This window comes from Uloborus diversus, chromosome 1 (assembly GCF_026930045.1).
Source record: "Uloborus diversus isolate 005 chromosome 1, Udiv.v.3.1, whole genome shotgun sequence".
In the NCBI taxonomy this organism is placed as follows: Eukaryota; Metazoa; Arthropoda; class Arachnida; order Araneae; family Uloboridae; genus Uloborus; species Uloborus diversus.
Window position 1 is genome coordinate 245,634,413 of NC_072731.1, and position 20,982 is coordinate 245,655,394.

The 20,982-nt window shown below is 32.2% G+C and overlaps 1 long non-coding RNA gene across 1 annotated transcript; it reads right to left on the reverse strand.

Moving 5' to 3' along the window:
* Positions 1 to 4,323: 4,323 nt before the first annotated feature.
* Positions 4,324 to 11,361, reverse strand: LOC129226401 (uncharacterized). The gene is made up of 3 exons (XR_008580783.1): positions 11,009 to 11,361; positions 7,666 to 7,885; positions 4,324 to 4,608 (listed from the first exon to the last, which is right to left on the reverse strand). It is a non-coding gene; the product is annotated as an uncharacterized LOC129226401 (long non-coding RNA).
* Between the last annotated feature and the right edge of the window lie 9,621 nt (positions 11,362 to 20,982).

Consider the following 20,982-nt stretch of genomic DNA (forward strand, 5'->3'; position numbering starts at 1 on the left):
AAAAATAAAAGTTTGAAGCTAGTTTCATCAAACATTAGAAGTATCTGTCAGTGAATTAGTTGAAATCCTCAAAGACTTTTATACATTTCGTAGAATATTTAGCTACGCTCCTTTAAGACTGACACATGGGAAAAATGAAAAAAAATTTTTTTTTTAAAGTAGTTTCAAAATAAGTAAATACTGAAATGTTACGCAATACGTTACTTAGGAAAAACAGTGAAAATTCAATCAATTTTATGCGACATTTGTACGCGAATTTTAAAAAATGCACACACTCAAATAAAAAATAGTTACATAAGATGCTAATTTTTTAATCTTCGGTTCCAATTGTTTCTCCTGGATAATGAACGGCGCTTAACTGCTTCTATTATTCCTAAGATTATGGTATAACTATTTTATATATGTTTGACAAATAGAGCCCTTGAGTATTAAAAAAATGTGAATCCTCTGAAGTCTTTTAAACGGGAGCCGGACATTTCGAATGTCATTGCGTTATTATCTTTGTTTTGTATACAACACGACTGTTATGTAGAAACGCACGAAAAAAAAAAGTAACGCGAGCAAGCACAAGTAGTCTTCTATTTGGACCTGGAAGAGATTTGTCGCCTCCCGATGCTTTATTTCTTCCAACATATGAGGACATTATCAGATGTTATCAAATCACTAAGATGCAAATAAAGGGAGAAGGAAGTAAGCAACCATCTTCAGCAAGTGTGGTCGCTGTAGTTGCAAAAAAAAGTTATTGATATTTGGGGACGTGCTTCCCTTCCCCTTGTTTCGATAAGAAGAGTGATTGCCATGATTTTATCTTATTATTCTAAACATAATAGCGCAACAAAAAATGCTAAAAATATAAAGACGCAACTTTTACAATCAAAGCTAGGCAAATTTAAAGCAGAGGCTACGACTTTGTTTGACGTTTGTGCCTGCAAATGCGCAGATTTATATTCGTGTAATTGCAGAAAAAAAAGCAAAATCCCTGATAGAGAAAAACAATTTCTAATTAATCAAAGGACAGTAAGAAAAATGGCTATTGGAAAAGTGGATAAGGTAACAAATAATGCATATTTCGTTCATCCTGAACAGCTACTGTTAACAATGTTGTTTGATTCAAGAAAATACATTCGGGTAACTGAAACGTTGTGTGAAACTAATAACCGAAGCTGCAATATAAAATCGTGGTGAAACTGCACAAGATGGATACATTCGTGCCAAACTTCAAGCTAGGAAAGAACTTCCATCATTTGATAACAAGGGACAATATTATTCCAAAAAATAATATTCATTAGGCATGAGGTATTATAAATCAAATTTGAAGAATTCTTTTTCAAAATTTTATTATCTTTATATGTAATTCTAGAAAATGCATGATATTATTGCGTGATAATAATTACTATGATTAATAGTGCTATTTAATTAATTAGTCTATGATTTAATTTTGAAAAATAATTTTCACAATGGTTTTTAAAAAAAATCAATATTTTTTCATTTTTCTCCAATTTTTTGATGTCCGAAAGGAGCGGTTAAATGCTCATTAAAATCAATGAAACATTTTATGGGCTCGAACTTCTATCTTGTTTGGGTTTTACGAAGGACGAGGTCCTTAGTGACCCATTGCTGTTCTTGGATTTTTTGCAGATATTTGGATTCATGGGGGTTGTTTAGCATTGCTAAACATGCCCGAGATAAGTCAAAAAAAAAAAAAAAAAAAAAAAAAAAAAAAAAAAAATGGGCTCGAACTGGCTCATTATATAACATTTTCGGTGCATTCCAGCAAAATATTTGGAATTTAGTTTTTTAAAAAACATTTCGACAAAAATTCATTTTTCTCATTTTTTTCCGTTTTTTAGTGTCAAATAGCGCCGGCTAAATATTTTTTAATATCCAAGAAATTTTTTGTGAGTGCTAACTAGCTCATCACGCAACTTTTGCGCGCTATCCAAAAATTGATTTCGAAAAAAAAAAAAAAAAAAATTCGGCTTATTTCGGCCCACCCTAGTGTATAGTCCACAATGAGATGGCGTCTTCTTTTTATGAGTAAGAGAAATTAATGAACTATGGGAGCTGTCGACGGACTCCCATTCACCAACGATCCTTTCACCAATTTCGTACGTTTAAAAGGAATAAGGTTAGCATGGTACCAAATGTCCGAAATGAGAGATATAATGGTTTTGTCAATTAAATAATAAGACTATTAAATAGGCAACATTAAAAGACGTAAATGGAGCCGTAAGTGGATACTTGAGTAGAAATTCGTTAGTAAAATTAAATAACTATCTTGAAAGGAGGAATTCTTTCATATCATATTCATCATAAAGATATCAGGGGCATTTATAAGAATGTGCTATACCATGCTAAAGTACATTAAAATAACTTTTACTTTTAAAATTCATTTTGGATGATTAAAACTTTTTTCTTTGTCATCGAATAGTTCAAGTTGCACTCTATATTGCTCATCTGAAGGAAAACGCATATTACGTTTTCTTCAGCTCTCTATTAAAAAAGAAAAAAAAAAACTCTTAAAGGACTTAGCGGGATTTAGAAAGGGTAAAAAATGGCCTGGGTAAAAAATTTTTCGGGATCGATGTATGAAAAAGTTTGGGAAATCGAGGGTTACATGCTCATTTTCTTTTGTTATAGAAAGTTTGTTCCCTATTTATTTCTACTATCATTTTTTGTAAATTCATGTATGTTTTACATCTTTATTTATTAACGGATTACTTTTTCACTCGATGAAACTGTTTATCGCTTTTTGTAGTCTGACTGATTTACTTGTTGGAATTTTCATTTTTTTTTTATGGATTCTTTTAGAATGGGTGTAGCCCCCAAGATTTTTGAAAACTCGCCCCGACCACATTACCGTACTCCTACTAATATTACAATCGCTCTCATTTCTTGCTGCATAGATCATTCATTTTTTGATAATTGTTGAAGGTATTATGATATAATTTTAAAAATGCTGTAGTTCATCTTTTTTTTAAAATTATTAAAGTCACGGAGGCTGCACTTGGCTGCAAAAATTAGGTGTGAAAACTTAAAAATGTCAAATATGAATTCAAGTTATTATCATTTCTTCTTCCTCTTCACTTTTCTTTATTTAAAATTGGTATATTTATGTCATAAAATGTATTTCAAACTATTTAAGTTTATGAAAAATGATTATTTTAATTTTCTCCTCTGTCCTCGTAACCATTGCTCAGCTTCTAACATAACCAAAGCCAGGGCCGTATACAGGGGGGGGGGGTCTTCGGGTTCACCCCCCCCTCCCGAAAAGTTCGGTTCGACATTTAAATGTTCGTTTATATTTAAAAATTTCCAAAAAATATTGTTCCAAAATTCAAATGTCTTTTATATATATATTAATTGTATAAAACGCTTTTAGTGAGTCAAGGCTGGTTTTCAAGAATGTACTAAAGCTCCGCATGAAAGTTTTTCACCCCCCCCCCCCGCCCCAAAATTATTTTCTGGTTGCGGCTCTGAGAAAAGCGGAAGCCCTAATAATCTTCAGAATTAATTTTTATACGTAGCGAGTGAAAGAGACGGAACCTTTTAATGTCTTAAGGCATTATTTTATACAAAAACATTTAAAAAAAACTAAAATGTTTTTTTTTTTTTCATATCACTGAACACACGGTGTCAAAATATACGACGATAAGTTGCGACAACAATTATTAATGAATTCTTGTTTCTCGAGCGTTTCCAAAAATACAATTCAACAGGTCCCTAAACGTGTAAGTCCTCCACTACTTGATGGTGTTGTATAGGTTTTAGTTCTTGCTTGGATATTATTCAGAATGTTTCAAATTGGTATTGTTCTGAGATTGTACTTGGAACTTTTCTTGCTGGCTGCTTTGTTCCCTAAAACGGCTTGTTGAGTGAGCCATGTTTAAGTTCTCTAGTCATCGCTGCAAATTACCACCCTTAGACGAAGATAAGGGAGAATTGAATGCTTTACTGAACAACTTAGTTGTAGCATCCAGAGACGGCAGTTTACTCTTATTTTGAGCTCACAACTCTGAAATAGCCATAAAAGAGCTGAAGACAAATTACCTCATTTAAGCATTGAGTATATCGTCACACTGGTTATTAAAAATATTTTAACGAATTATCTTGTGTCAACAACCGTGCTTTTTTATAGCTTGCAAAGTTTTACATTTAAGGTTTGTAAACAAGTGAAATATGAGATTTCTGATTCCAACGAACTTCTTACACAACATTACAAAAATATTTAAAAACCAAACTCATTTTCAAAAGTTTATTACAGTGCGAAGATTCTTGAATTATTATTTTAGTTTACTTATTTATTTACTATCACTTAAAATGTATTAATGGAAGAGGTATATGGAGAGCACTGAAGATTCTTCAAAACATGTGGGAAAAAAAACACATATTTATTCTGTATTTATGAAAGAACATCATACAAATGATGAAAACATAAGTATGCGCTGAATCAAATGTCTGCATTCATAGTTGTTGACAACGTATTGTTTTCTCTTGGACATTTTTTTTCTTCTCTTGTATAGATTGATTGATGTAATTGAGTTATTATCTACAAGTGTTCAAGTGGCGTGAAAAGAAAGAGGCATCTTGTATAATTCTTCTATCTCTCTAAAATTAAAAAAAAGAGCATTAATGCATGCTATAAATATTATTTTTTTTTAAAGAAATTGATAAAATGTTCATAATTTAATGAGTCAAAATATCAAAAAAAAAAAAAAAAACGAAATTATTAAGATAAATAATAGCTATATATACAATTCATTTTTCAACAAATGAATAAAAAATGAAATAATGAATATGCAAGTGAACGAATAATAACTGAAGCGATGAACAAAAAATAGTGCAAAACAAAAGAAATTAACATTAACTATGTCTTAAAGTAGTAGTATTTGGTCCTTATTTATAAGCAATTACGATTTCAGTAATTTATTTTTCGTAATGAAACGAAATTTATGGAATAGGACCAAATTTATGGAATACGGGGGCCCCCGCCTCCACATTTTATGTTTCATTTATTTTATTTTTCGATTTAAAAACCAAAACTAGAAATTATATTTAAAAAAATAGCAGAAATGTCAAAATTTTCGGAACATAATTATTTGTTTTACTTTATATCTGTTTGCGAAACATTATTTAGCACTAGCAGTAATTTTTAGTTTTATGTATTCATTGTTCAAAAATTTTGTGTCATCTCAAAATACTTTGGGGTAAATAATGTAAGTCTAATTCATGCCTAAGTGTTTCTTCGGGGAAGTTATTGTGTGCAAAATTAATCAAAATCTTAATAACGTAAGTTAAATTGCGAGATTTACATCAATTACCGCTCATCTGCTCTCAAAACCAGTCCTAGCAAAGTTTTGTACTCTCCCTCTCTCTTTCATTTTTTGCTCTCGCTAAAAGTCCTATGGCTTTTAGTTGCCCCCCCCCCCCTACTTTTCAGTCCCAATTGCCGCCTCTGTACTGCTCTATTCGGTTATATTACGGACTTCACTATAAACGAAATATTTTCACCTTAAACACCCGGATTCACAGCTAAATGTGCTAAAATGATCCAAAATGGTGTGTATAATAATGTTCTTTTCGTAAAATATGGACGTTATACCTTTTAAAAGAGTCATCTTTACTACTATTATATTTTTCTATTTTTATTTTTGGTTTCTACGATTTTTCCGCATTTTACGTTTTTTAGCACCGTCCCTTGAGAAACCTAAAATCGGGGTTTCACTGTAAATGCTAAAAAATATACGTATACTTAACGTGAATACATATGAATAGGCAGCTTATAAAGTTATAATTTTCTACACATAAAAATCGAACGGTGCGACCTGAATACCGCAGCACTGCAAAAAAAAAAAAAATCAGAATTACAAAAGTACTAGTAGCTAGCACCGATAATCTTATCAACTATAGCTCAAACCACTGTTTCTGGTCACAACACAAAGAATCAACTGGATGGTCAAATGCTAGAGTGAACTATGTGATTTTTTTCCGACTTCAACATGTAAATTGCTGCAAATGCTGCTTTCTGTCTTAAAATTTTTGAGTGCTAGTGGTGCCCGCACGGCTTTGCCCGTAGTAACAAATGAAAAGGTCATTTGGTTCGTCTGTTTATTAACAAATAATGGATGATGAATTTCTCGCCAATTCGCTATGTTAAATGACTCGCCCATGTTACGGTTCCACGTTATGATGATTTCGTAATTTACTGTTCCACGTCGTGATAATTTGCTCGGAGAAATTTTCTTAAAATTGGAATAGCAAAAGAGCAAAATCGAAGTTTCGAAAAATCGCTTCGAAGTACACACCCCCATGCTACAAACTTTGTGCCAAATTTCATGAAAATCGGCCGAACGGTCTAGGCGCGTCACAGAGATCCTGACAGATAGAGATCCTGACATACAGAGATCCTGACAGAGACTTTCAGCTTTATTATTAGTAAAGATAAAGATAAGCTTGTCAAATATTACTTGGAAGTACTACTTTCCTAGTTTATAAAACACAAATATATTTTATGTGTATGTTTCTATATTAATCTAACTTTGAATTTTTTCACTGAAAAATAAACATTATGCACCATCCAACTCCTATACCAGTTTCGACACTTTCCGTAGATGCTAGACGCATATTAAAAACCATAGTTATCCTATATTAGGACATACCGTCATATTAGGAGACTTTATAGTGAATCGTTAACAAATAAAATAATAGTAATTAAAAAAACACGCTTTCATAGCAAAATGAACTAAAAAGTGAAAAATAATCTTTGAATGATAGTAGTTGACCAATCACTTAATTTTAATGTTATACAAAAAAGCGTGGGGGTGCTGTCTATTTACATTTTTGCTTGGACAACAAATGGAAGAAATTCAAGACAACTGATAAGAAGCCCCCACGCTTTTTTGTATTACATTAAAATTAAGTGATTGGTCAACTACTATTATTCAAAGATTATTTTTCACTTTTTAGTTCATTTTGTTATGAAAGCGTGTTTTTTTTTAGTTTTTTAAACTATTATTATTTTATTTTTCTGTTTTTAGTCTTATGTTGGAGAATTATCAGGCGACGAAATTATTTATAAAACGAGTGCGAGGTAAGATCTTAAAATTAAGACAAGGGCACCCCGATGAGAAGCTACTGTAAGTCATCGATGTATGTTTGCGGAAATCATATTTATATTACTTTGAAAATTTCAGATGCATTTGAATAAAAGTTTTGTTCAACAATGGTCTGATCAGCAATGAATTTCCAATTGAAGGCTCACCTAAATTTTGGCTTGAAACTAGTTAAAAACAATAAAATTTCATGTTCTAATTACCTTGGAACATTGGAACAAATTTTGTCTGATGCAGAAAAATTAAAGGTTTTTGTAGTTATTTTTAAATAATTTTTGCGAGCATTTTTTAATGTATTTTTAAAAATTTTTCCTTTTTCACATTGTTGGATTTATGCCAAAATATTGATTAAAATTGCAGGAAACTAACAATTAAAAGTGTTAACTAATTAATTTGATTATAGAACATTGCATTGTCATCGGGTCCGAGGTCGCATGCCAAATTTCAAAAGAATCCGATCCCAGGAAGTGGGCGAAATTTGAGCTGCAAGATTCCGTTACAAGATACATACAGGTGAAGCTAATGAAAGCGTGTTAATAAAAATAGCATTTACCAGTAACTCATTTGCCGAATCCGATGCTTAAAGCTGGATGATGATGTCCATATCCATAGCTGTGACTATGTGAGTAGACCGGGTAATAGTGATGGCTTCCATAGCTATGTCCGTGGTAGCCGTGACTGTGTATGTAGGATGGAACGATGTATCTGTGTCCTAAGTCGACATGTATTATAGCCAAAGAGCTGCAGACGAGAGCAAAGAAAAGCAAACAAGCCTGAAAAGAAATAAAAGATGAATGCTTATAAACATTCATGCGTATCCGTCTATTAAATAGGACTAAGAACTAATAACTGTAATAAGCTGTGAAAAGTAAGTGTCTTATGTCACCTTCCATTTGCAATAATAATTATTATTTTCAGTAAGTTACCCTATAGCCAGGGTTAAGGCAGAAATACATGAAATACACCGCCAGTTCTGTCATTCCGGCCGAGGACTGCAGTTTCCTGCTTATTAGCACTCATCAGCCCGGCATAGGAAGTGACTGAGCTTGGAGGTGGAAAACCTCTTAAGGAAGCCAAGAGTTCCAAACAAACTGGTAGCTAATATAGAATTAGCACTGACCAGACGAGTGACCGAAGCAATGGTTTGGTTCAACTCAAAGGTTATAGGCAAGGCGTGTTATCTTCAGTAAGTTACAGTTCAGAAAGTTACAGAGTTAAAATTAATTTTAAAACAGTTTGAATCAAAGAATGAGTCACAATTTTGAATCATACCAAAGATGTTGTTATCGTTCTAAAAAACTTAGATGTAACCTTTTAATAGTTTACTGAAACTTTTATATAAGAACAGTTGAACCTCATTAATCTTATAGGGAATCCAGGTCGTCCGAATTAAAGAATGTACGAATTAAACAAAATTACACATAAACTGAGCCAAGATACGTAATTAAAGTACAATCCTCTCGATTTAACGAAATCATAGGGACTGAAACTTTTATACGTTAAATTGGGGTTATTCGTATTATCGGGGTGCGAAAAAAAATTTCACGTGTCTTATCTGAAAGTTCTAATAAGCAACTGCATAAAAATAGCCATAGTTAGAAAGTGTACCCTTTTTATTCAACACTAGTGGTACCTGCACGGCTTTGCCCGTAGTAGAAAATTAAAAGGTCATTTGGTCCACCTGTATATTTACAAACATAATGGATGGTGAATTTCTCGCCAATTTGCTCGCTCATGTTACGGTTCCACGTTATGATAATTTGGTAATGTACTCGTCCACGTTATGATCATTTGAGAGGAAAAATGTTCTTAAAATTGAAATAAAAAGAGAACAAAATCGAATTTTCGAAAAATCGCTTCGAGGTGCACACCCCAATGCTACAAACTAATTTTCTGCCAAATTTCATGAAAATCGGCCGAACGGTCTAGGCGCTATGCGCGTCATAGAGATCCTGACAGATATCCAGACAGAGAGACTTTCAGCCTTAATATTAGTAAAGATTCCGCGACTTATTACACACTAGTTAATTTGAAATTTTAAAGTACTGAGTAGTAGATGTTTGACAATTTCCTTGATACTTGACTCGAAACAGTTCTCTGTCAACTTTATGGAGAGGAAAAAAATACTGTATCATTTATAACCTGCTGCAGGAGCTATGATTTTGCGTTAGAAAAAGTAAGTGTCAATAGGAGTTTCATTTTCGCTTTCTGCATCATAATCGCCATTCGTTGGTTGCCCCCTCGCTCGTCAAAACTCGCTGATTCCAAAAAAAAAGTCTTTCTCTGCTTCGGACAAAGTGGATGTATTATTTGGAAAACAATCCAGTATTTGCAAACTCAAATTAATAATTTAAAAAAAAAAAATTCGGCTGTTAAAATAATTTGTTAATTCGGGGTTTATTATTCGTTAAAAAGAGGTTTTTGCCTTCATTTTATTCGCGGAAAAAGAAAAACTCGCTGAATCGAGAAATTTGTTAAAGAGAGGTTCGTTGAATCGAGGTTCGACTGTATTTTATACGCAGTAAAAACATGTAATTTAAGTGGCTGTACGGGTTAAGTAAAATTCAATTTAATAGCGTTCTGATTAATGAAGGTTTACTGTAAAGTAGAACGTTAATAATAACCGGAATACGAGACATTTATGAGAAAGCATGCAACATCATTATGATTCCAACATAATTATAAGTACTTAATGAATACGTTTAGTACACTAAAGCTGTTTAATTTTCCAGAAAAATTCTTTCTTAAAAAAAGTTATCAGATTTTAGACCTTGAAAGAGATAGCTGTTATTGTTTTTGTGCTTGGAATACAGTTGATCTTATTTTAAAAGCAACCTGAATGTTCTAATAAAAAAATGCTTTTTTTTTTTTTTTTGAGTTTGACCTTCGCCTTCGTAAATTTAAAGCAGATGTATGACAATATAAAATACTGTCTGTTTGACCTGCTATTTTTTTCTGTGGAGAAAACTGCATTGTGTTTTTAAATAAATTGGTTTTGATTCAGTATCATAGGTTGAAAAATGCAATCTTTCAAATACAGTGAAATTCCGTTATAACGCATATCAATACGACGAAATTTCCGTTTCAACGAACTACATTTTCAGTCCCTATATAACTGCCATCACATTATTTGAATTCCATTACAACGAAATCCCCGCTACAGTGAACAAAATTTGCGGTCCCTTGAAGTTCGTTGTAACGGGATTTCACTGTATTGGAAATCAGATTTTATGAATTCATTAAATGTAACATATCACAAATAAAAACAATGAGACAGGTTTGACCAACCAGTGAATGGAAGCATCTCAGTGAGCGAAGAGCTTGTAGTTTTTTAAAAAAGTAAAATTAAAAAAAAAAATTATATAAATTGGCAGTGGCAACTTCCTTTTTTACTTTTCCAAAAAGAAAACAAACAAAAAATGTTGTGTTTGTCCACTGGTTAGGGCTGATCATTCACTGAGTTGGCACACTTTTTTTATTCAAACTCTCCAAAAACCTAAAGCAGAAATACAAAAGTTCATTTAATATTTAAGATTGCATATCTTAATGAAAATATTTTTAGTCTACCAAATGCTAGTTTTTAACGACAGTATGCATTTTTTTAAATCCAAAACGCTCATCATTAAATGAATAGCACATTACGTTTCATAAAGTATATGATTTGATGAAAATCATTAAATTAAAAGAAAGCTCTCGATTCTACATCACCATGGTAAAGATTTACTTCAAAAAGAGTTCAATGCAACTGATAGTTTTTTTTTTTTTTAAATCAATTAGATAAAGTAAAACTAATAACATTATCATTATATCTCGAATAACTACATTACTTCAAATTTACACATTAGAAAAAAGGATTCAAGTACATAATTTACTGAAAAATAAGTAATGTCGCTTACCAGAACCTTCATTTTCCGACCTTCGAAGCAAGCCAAAAGAAAAGAAAACCAAAGAGCTAATCCAACGAAGTGAAAGTCAATCCTACCATTTATATACTCAACCCATTAATGCCCTCTGGCTAAGAGAGCGAAAGTGATCGATTTCAATTACATCGAAGTGATCAAAGTCTTGAATCGATGACCCAAGTCCGCGGCTACTGGCCTTCGGAGAGGTCAATATTAACATTTTTCTTGTCCAGGGCTAGAAAGCTTGGCGCTCGATGTCGTAACATTTATTCGGTTCAATGGAATAGTGTCTCTTTTTTATGTAGCCTTATAAGCAATTTATCTCAATTGCATTCGATGGGTTAAGTTTCCGGCAGCGCCTTGCCTCATGCCATGCCTTCTAATGAGGAATGGTCGAAGATTTCGATTGGTTTGCTTTTGCACTGGAATGATCTGTGTGAAAAAAACGTGGACAGCCAGCGACTGTATTGCCACAACAGAGGGGGCGGGTGGGAATCTTATGGCGTGGAGGGGGGGGAGGCAACATCTGCCTCCCGGGGAAGCAGGGATTATGCTTCTTCTTCCACTTTTTTCTGACGTTTTCGCAATTTGATGTTCTTGACTTTTCTAACACTTGTTGCCCACATCACAGATTACTAACTGCAAAGTGCTTTCGGAGCTTGACTGTTGCCACTACCCATCTTCCCTTTGGCAATTCACTACGTTTAGTTCAAATATTTTCAATGAACTTGTGGTGAATGATTTAGTGGTAGATTTCGACTGGTTTGGCATTGTTCTGGAACGATCTGTCAAAAAACGTGAACAACCGGCGACTTTATTGCCTCAACAGAAGGGGAGGGTGCAAAATGCCGGCATCTGTCCCCTCCGACAGCGGGGATTATATTTGTTTTCTTTTTTCTTCATGAAGTTTTCGTAATTTAAGTTCTTGACGTCTTCAATACCTGCTGTCTTCCTCACAAATTACTAATTGTAAAGTGGTTCAAGAGAGTGACTGTTTCTACACCCCTTTGGCAATTACACCACGTGTAATACAAATATTTTTTCTGCTATTAATAGCAAATGATATTGGTTTTACTGGCTATCGCCCCCAAGCATCACCGTACTAGAGTCAATGCCTGCTAACTGGCAACGATACATTTGATGACGTAAGCGCAGATCGGCCAGTTTTCCTTTAAAATTTCTCTTTAATCCAACGAAAATCTTTTTTAGTCCATAAATGTGTTGCCTAACTTCACAAAGGAAATTACTTTTTCGTTTCGAAAAGAGAGTAAAAAACGTCATTTTTGCCCTGGATCTATACGAAGTGATCCATTGGATGCAAGATTTGGGAAATATTGCTAATTAGCTGGATCATAATAACATAAGACAACTTTGAATCCGATTCATAAGTGTGGTTGCAGCAGACTGTAAACGAGTCTTATGTCTCCATAAGAGTTTTGTAGCATTGTGAATGATTATTTTTATGATGAATTGCCGAGTGAGATGCACATAAGTAATCTGTCTCAACTTATAGATGTTTTACCTCAAGTACAAGTACATAATGATGACAAAAAAAATTGTGATTCTGTGTTACCTGTTATATTATAGTTAACTGGACATTGCATTTTCTACATTAAAGTTTCAAATGTGATGTCGGCTCAAGAAAAACTGACCGTCGATAGAAAATTATCTTCGAATTCCTCGCATCATTAGATAAAAAAAAAATCCTGACAGAGAGGGATAATTTACTTTTATCCTGCATGTAAGAAATGTAGTAGTTTTGTATAGTTGCAGCATTAGGTATTCAAAAGTTGCTACCTTATCCACTTGGGTAAGTATTTTTTAAGTGTTCATATAGGGAGTAAAAACTTGCCAATCTACAATATTATCACTCAATGAGTATAATTTTGACTTTTCCCCCTAACCAACAGTCTTTGAACTAATTTAATTCTATAGAATAGTAAATGAAAGAACATTTTATCTAACGAAACCTGTTGTATTTTGAAAAGTTGCTTCTGTTGCTACGTCTAATAAGTCTTAGAAACGGAAGTTTCTGACACTGAAGAAACAGCTTTAAGATTTGTTTAATTGGCGATTTATTTCGGAAGAACCATTCACGGTTTTCATTTAGCTTGTTTTTTTTTTTGTTTTTTTTTTTGTTGTTTGGCGGACAATTTTCTTTTTAATAGCTTAATTCAATCATTAGGCGAACTACTTTTTATTGTAACACAACATTTAATCTTATTTAGTGGTTCGTTTTATCATAAATCCATTAATAAACAAAATAATACATGGTATCGCCAAAAAAAAAGTAATTTTGTTGTAAGTTTATCAAACTTGGCAACAGTAAATAAAACGAAAAATAATCGCCAAAATGAAGAATATGCCTTTTGAAACTGTACTTCTGCTACACTAATATCTGCAATACCTTCATGGTATATATTTTCTGTATAAATATACTATATGTAGTATACTTAAAATTTTGAAATTTGAAGATTTTCCGTTTTCTTCTTAATAAAAGTAAGAAATGTTTGCTTTTGATTTAATTGCTAGTACATTCAAACTTTTTATTTTAAAGAAGTAAATCTTTTTACCTTTCTTGAAAAGTTAAGTGTTTATAATACCTTCCTTATCAAAAGAAAGGTCATTTTCACGGCCAAATATTTTATTCTATGTTGAAGGTGAAGACGTGAAAAAAAATATTGTGTCAAATGACGCACTATAACAAAAACATATTGCCATATAAGTTGCATCAAGAATTAATATTAAAAGTTCCATAGAAATGTAAAACTCGAAAAAGAGGAGCAAACATAAACGATATTTTCTTGTTTCGCCAAGGTAGAACATAAACAAGTTGCTAAGTAAAGTGACGCACCTATAATAAAAAAGTATTTTGGCGGATTATTATTGATGGATTTTTTAATGTTGATTTGTTTGTTTTCAGGTTTATTTTAATCAACTTTTTATGTTATTTAATGAATTAGCTTTTATTTGGCGGATTTTAAAACCTTAATTTAATTGTTTGGTGGCTATTTTTTCATTGTATTGGAGAATTTAGTCTCATTTTATTGATTGTTTTGTTAAAAATTAGAAAACAAAATATGTAGATTCTCCAAAGTAGTTTCTATATAAATTAGACTAAAAATTGAGGCAAAGAATAACATCAAAAATTCTCGCCAAGTTAAAAATTATGTCAAAGAAAATCACTCTAAAATTTTCAATAATTTACACAAAAAAAAAAATTGTGTGTAATTTTGGGAAAATATCGCTTACTACGGATTTTGAATCCAACTTTGATTTTCTGTTTTGAAATATCAAATACTAGGAAATTAAAAGAAGCGGTGATATGAAAAATTTAACATGTAACAGGATTTCCGTAACACAGTAGTATGGCTGACGATCGGCCGATGCATGATGACGTCATTTTTCAGTTCACATGCATTGACTCCAGTGCGATGATGCCCCTAGCCCCTAACAAGTCTAGAAAATTGTGAAGGAAATGATGCAAAAGATTTTGAGTAGTAGTAGTGGCTCAATTGGAATTTTTCCCTGGAGGGGATTGTCCATAAAAGTCATTACACGCAGAGAGCAGAGATATTAAGATTTATTTTTTCAAGAACTAAGAGCACTCTTCGATATATTTTAGAGGAGTGAAATTCATTGTGTGTGGAAAACTGAACCATATGGAAACAGTGAGTGCAATACTAGTGATCTTTTATTCCATTAGACTTTCTGTGGATGAAGTGGATGAAGGTACTGAAAGAAAGGATGTGTACTGTTTTGATTTCAAACATTTGGAATGTTTGACATTTTGTAATTAAAATAATAAAACAACACATTAACTTTTTTTTAATTTTTAATTTCAATAGCTTTTTTCTTCTTCTTCTTTTCTTCATTCCACGATGCTAAATTTTTTGGAAAATACAAAAAATAAAAATACTTTTGAATAAATTTTTGAGGCGTATTTCCGAACTTTAATACGTGAAATACGCTTCCAGAAGCGTTAAAAACATCTCTCTCTCTCTCTCTCTCTCTCTCTCTCTATATATATATATATATATATATATATATATATATGATATATATATATATATATATATATATATATATATATATATATATATATATATATGATATATATGAGATATATATATGATATATATATATATATGATAAATATATATATATATATATATATATATATATATATGATATATATATATATATATATATATATATATATGATATATATGAGATATATATATGATATATATATATATATGATAAATATATATATATATACATATATATATATATATATATATATATATATATATATATATATATATATATATATATATATATATATATATATATATATATATTATATATATATATATATGCTTGGAAATATTTCCTAAAATAGAGGGCTGAGGGGACTGGGCTTTAACCGACACGAAAACTCTGCTGAATCAATTGTGCTATCTTCTTTCCTCTGTGGTGAAAAACTAAAATGATATTCATCCGCAATTTCAGATGCAGCTTACTGCTTCGACGTATTCAATATGAAAACCAGCTAATACTTTAGAGTGGAAAATGATTTACAACATTCATCATGTAACTTACCCAGCGACGACAATCAATGGACGAAGCGCGATAACATGTACCTTTGAACTCGAAAATTCTAAATCAGTGAATTAAGTCAGTTAAATGTATTCTTTCATACTCCTTTCTGACTCCAGTGCTACAAATATTTGGGAACAAAGATTATTTTATTAAAATATCCTTACTGTTTTTTTTTTTTTAAATAACAGTTTACAAACCCTCCCATCGCATCCATGTACTAATATTTCACTAATGTTGTATTTCAACATCCATTATTCTGTAATTTTTTACTACTTGTTAGATGTAACAAAATCATCAATAGTCATATCTATCACAATGTTTTGATGCATAAAAAATACTTGATATGAAATGTGATAGTGTTCTTTAACGCAAACCGTAACGTCTGGAAAGTATTTATGAATATGAATTATTACAAAATTCAAGAGGGGCAGAATATTACCTTTATGAACAAAGGGAGGCGCAGGTGCAAAAGGTTTGGAAACCACTTATCTAATATCTAATTTTCACGAATTATTATTACTGGATTGCTGCAATGAACATCTAATGAAATTTTTGAACATTTCAAGGATGATACTTTTTTCACGGAAATCAGATATTAGTGGACTACAGGCTAATGTTTTAAAATTGGTATTTATTCAGTTTCCGCATATAAGAAGTAATCTTTCCTTCAACAGTTTTGAGTAACCTTCTTGAAGTTCATAAAGCTATCAATGATATACTCACATACCTGAATATAAACACAAATCCTTGCATAGAAAGTTTATTTAGTAACGACTTTAGGAATAAAATTTAAATGACATAACAAATTAGGGAAAATATTTAAGAGCAAATAGCGAGGATTGGTTTTAAATCGACACAGTGCTCAAATTTGTTTTTCTTTTCGAAGCCTATAATGGAAGAATAAAATACTTTTGTCTGTTCAATTTAATTTTAAACGCAGTCACTCAGTATTGTTTTATACATAAGTATAATTTTAATTTTTTCCAAATCTATTTGAGCTAAATTACAACTAAACACTTTTTATTGTTCAGTTACGTTGCTTCAAAGCTATTTTACTTGCGTGCTATGCTTTTAGATGTAACTGAAAATGTACAAAAACATCAGTTTGCATAAAATGCGATTTTTTAAATTTTCCTACTTTGCTTGTTTGAAATGACATTCTAGCCGTTACAGTGACGAGTACCCTCTAGAATCCCGCCCCAAGAGCAAGGGCACCCCTCTCAAATACAACAAACTACCCTCCCCAGAGCGAGCCTCCTCCTCGAAAGAAAGGGGAAAATACCCCTTAGAACCCCCCTCCCCTCTAAAAATTTCAATGGCGCACTTTGCACCGTGACCCTTCTCCCCCTAGGTTGGGCACCCCTGATCGGGACACTGCCAAGCGTTCACTCTACAGTGCTGGTTAAAAAAAAAATGCATCACCCTCGCATTTTCACAACAATGGGATTATGTGAGAAGTTTTGGTCGACCGATTAACGATGAATGTATGTGAAATTCTGCAAAACTTATGAAAAAAACATTTAACAGCAGAAATCCGATCATTGTTTACGTAGATCGGGGCTGTTTCCGGGCCAAGGCAAACTGCTGACCCCATGCTCATTTTTCCATTTCTGAACCCGCATGTGAGTTTAGAGAAAAAATATTACTTAACCCCATGGCAATTTAAGTCTAATGGTATTATAAAGGCTTCTAAATTGTTACTTACCAGTTTTGCCCTATGGCACGGAGCAGAACCATCCCGAAAAATGACGTTTGGAACTGAAGTAAAGGGATCCCGGATAGTAGGAAGCAATTTCTCCTCCAAAATGCCAATATACACCTGAGCGTTCACTGTTGTACTGTACCTTGCACAGAGTGAAGCCCACCAACTCCTTGATCAGAAATACATCCCCAAATCATCTGGGATACGGGATGCTTGACTGTGTGTTGAATGCAGTCGAGATGATATTTCTCTACTTTGCGGCGCGAGTGATGCAATGTTTTGTACCATCACTGTAACGAGTAAAAGTAAGTGAGAGTCACCTCGGTTCAGTTTTCACACAGCGTTGTGAAGTAACCGCTAGAATGAATTCGTCTTATTAGAAGAAAAGTTGGTACAACTAAGCTGCCTCGAGTAAAGACAACGGGAAACGTCAATCAACTAGTTGACAGACAAAATCTTTAACCCCCGACACACAAAGGAAGGGCGTATACGTTTGACGTGTGTGTGTGTGTACTTGTGTATGTGTGTGTTTGTGTATCTGTCTGTGGCACTCTAGCGCCTAAACGGATGGACCGATTAAAAAAAAATTGTTGTTCGAAAGGAGAGTTGATCGAGAGTGTTTTAGCTAGGTTGCGTCTTCGTATGACATTAATTAACGCAGATATTAATTAAAAACCTCTAAAAGGTTTTTCCTTGATTTTTGCAGTGAAAACATATTTAAAATTTTAATACCAAAATAAAAAGTAATTTGTTCTGCTCCTGATAGAATATGTTAGGAACTTCCATGTTATTGTAAATTTCGAAATATAACTTTTTTTTTTTTTTTAAGCAGATTTTAAATACGGTTGAGCCTTTATTCAGGTGATTGGCAATCGAATTCATTGTTGATCGACAAGGAAAGAAAATGCAATGATTTTAAATTTTTGTCTTTTGCCAGTTTATATTTGTAAACAAATAAAATACTTGTAATTGATTTTAAAAAGAAAAGGCTTTGAAAAGAATCTTAACATATCCCTCTTGATTCTGCATTTGCGACTCAGTTGGGAATTTTTTTTAATTTTTAATTTTAGTTATTCGCAACTTCAGAGCTTGAATACGCTACCTTGCGGTGATTAACAATACTACCGAAAAAGGTAAAACATTCCATTCCACGTGTTTTCTTTGGGATAAATTACAGGCTTCAGACAGTTTATGCTTTAATGTGATTTCAGAAGAATAGAAAAGAAATCTTCTCGCAAACAGGATGAAAAATTACTGCCATTCACAAAGCGTTAAAGTAAGTCATAAGTTACGGCATTTGTTTGTTTTATCTTTTTCATCCGCCATTAGACAGTGTCTGCTGCGCCCCCTATAGTTTACTGGAGCTAGTAGCTAGGAGTTACTATAGCAATCATCAACAAGTTGATTCCACTACAATATATTTTAAAAAGTAAAGAAACATTTATTGCACTTTCTCCCCACGCGCGATGGTGAAATCGTCCATTAATATTATAGACTCTTTTCAAACCGAAAATCTTAAATCGGTCACCTGGGCGTTGGAAACTCTTTCGGCAACCGGATCAATCGCCTTGAGGAAGACTGACATCTGCTGTCATTTATCAAAGGAACTTGTAACTCTTTGCAGTTAATAACTTTTCAAAAAAGCAATATGAATTTATTCAGTACTTTTCAGCAGCAAATTGTTTAATTGACTCCATTCAGTTCTGTACCTGATATTCCAATTAATTCAGATAGAACGTGACTAAACACGTGAGCTGAATTGGAAAAAAAATTTCCCGTTTACTTCGTTAAAAAGAAAGGTTTTGAAACGAACCCCAAAACATATGGAAAAATGAGACATGCCTTTGTACTGAAAATGAAAAGATAAAAACAACTTTAAAGACGTACAAAATTTAAATTAACGTCATCAGAGACATGTTTAAAGCCTCTAGAAGCGAATTGAAAACCAGAAATAAATTTTAAAAATTAAGTCAAGCATATTTTTACGTTTTGTATTCTAAACTAGCTCAACTAAAATGCGTACACACCATTTCAAAAAATCTATTAAAGTCCATTTTTTTAATTCAAAACTATTCGCTAAAACACATAAAGGGATTAACAGTAGCTTTAGGGATCAAAATAATCTTCAATTGTATAGTTCATCGCTTAACGCGCCAAGCAACCACGCTACCGTAACCCTGCCCTTTAGCGAGAGAAGCATTTTTTTCCTACAATTTATAATGTTTCGCCAAATGAACAATAGTATAATGAAACATTATAAAGAACAATCACAACTGAATAATACGACAAATCAAATTATTTTCTTAGAATAAGTAACTATCTTCAAGTATAAGAACAAAATCAAATGTTGAAGAAATAAGGAAAACAAAACTCTATAGAAAAATCCTACAAAATCAAATTATGTACCGGGATATCGGGAAAAAAATGCATTCAAAAATCAGTTCGCTGACCACGACAGCGTAGCCGACCCACGCGTCTGATCCGCGCTGTATGGTTCCTCTCAACTATCGACGCTGTCGGTCAGCACCCTCTCAATAACTTAACTTACCCGCCATCTATTAGGAATTTATAGAACTAAATTTACCCCGCCATCTTTTAGGAACTCATATAAATAAACAATTACTTAAATATTTAATTAGCAATTACAAATATTTCGGTCAATCTTATTTAAAAAAAATATCATATAGCCTTCTTCAATAAATGGACTATTCAACACAAAAAGAATCTTTTAATTCGAACCAATAGTTCCTGAGATTAGCTCGTTCAAACAAACAAACAAATTCTACAGCTTCATATTATTAGTATAGATAAAAATTTATCATTGTAAAACATAGAAAAAAAAGTAAATGGAATGTAAAAAATATTGCATTTGTGTTTATTCTTGTTTATTTATTTATTTATTTTGAAAATGTTAAACATTTTAAATGAAGCTAAAATTCAAAATACATAACGTCTTTGCCAGCCAGCTTCTAATTTTTTGAAATTCTTTTTTCACTGGAATTGATCACGATTATGTCCTTTTTTAACACGCTTTTATTAGCTTCACCTTTATGTATGTATGTATGTATGTATGTAATGTATCTTGTAACGGAATCTTGCAGCTCAAATTGACGCCCACTTCCTGCGATTGGATTCTTTTGAAATTTGGCACGCGACCTCAGACCCGATGACAATGCAATATTATATAATCAAATTAATCAATTAACTCTTTTAATCGTCAGTTTCCTCCTATTTTAATCAATATTTTGGCATAAATCCAACAATGTGAAAAAAGAAAAATTAAAAAAAAAAAATACATTAAAAAATGCTCGCAAAAATTATTTAAAAATATCTACAAAAACCTTTAATTTTTCTACATCAGACAAAATTTGTTCCAACGTTCCAAGGTAATTAATTGAACATGAAATATATTTGTTTTTAACTAATTTCATGCCAAAATTTAGATGAGCCTTCAATTGGAAATTTATTGCTGATCAGACCATTGTTGAACAAAACTTTTATTCAAATGCATCTCAAATTTTCAAAGTAATGTAGATATGATTTCCATTAGTAAAACAAGTTAAACTAAAAAGAAGAAAATAAAATAATAGTTTAAAAAACTAAAAAAACACGCTTTTGTAGCAAAATGAACTAAAAAGTGAAAAATAATCTTTAAATGATT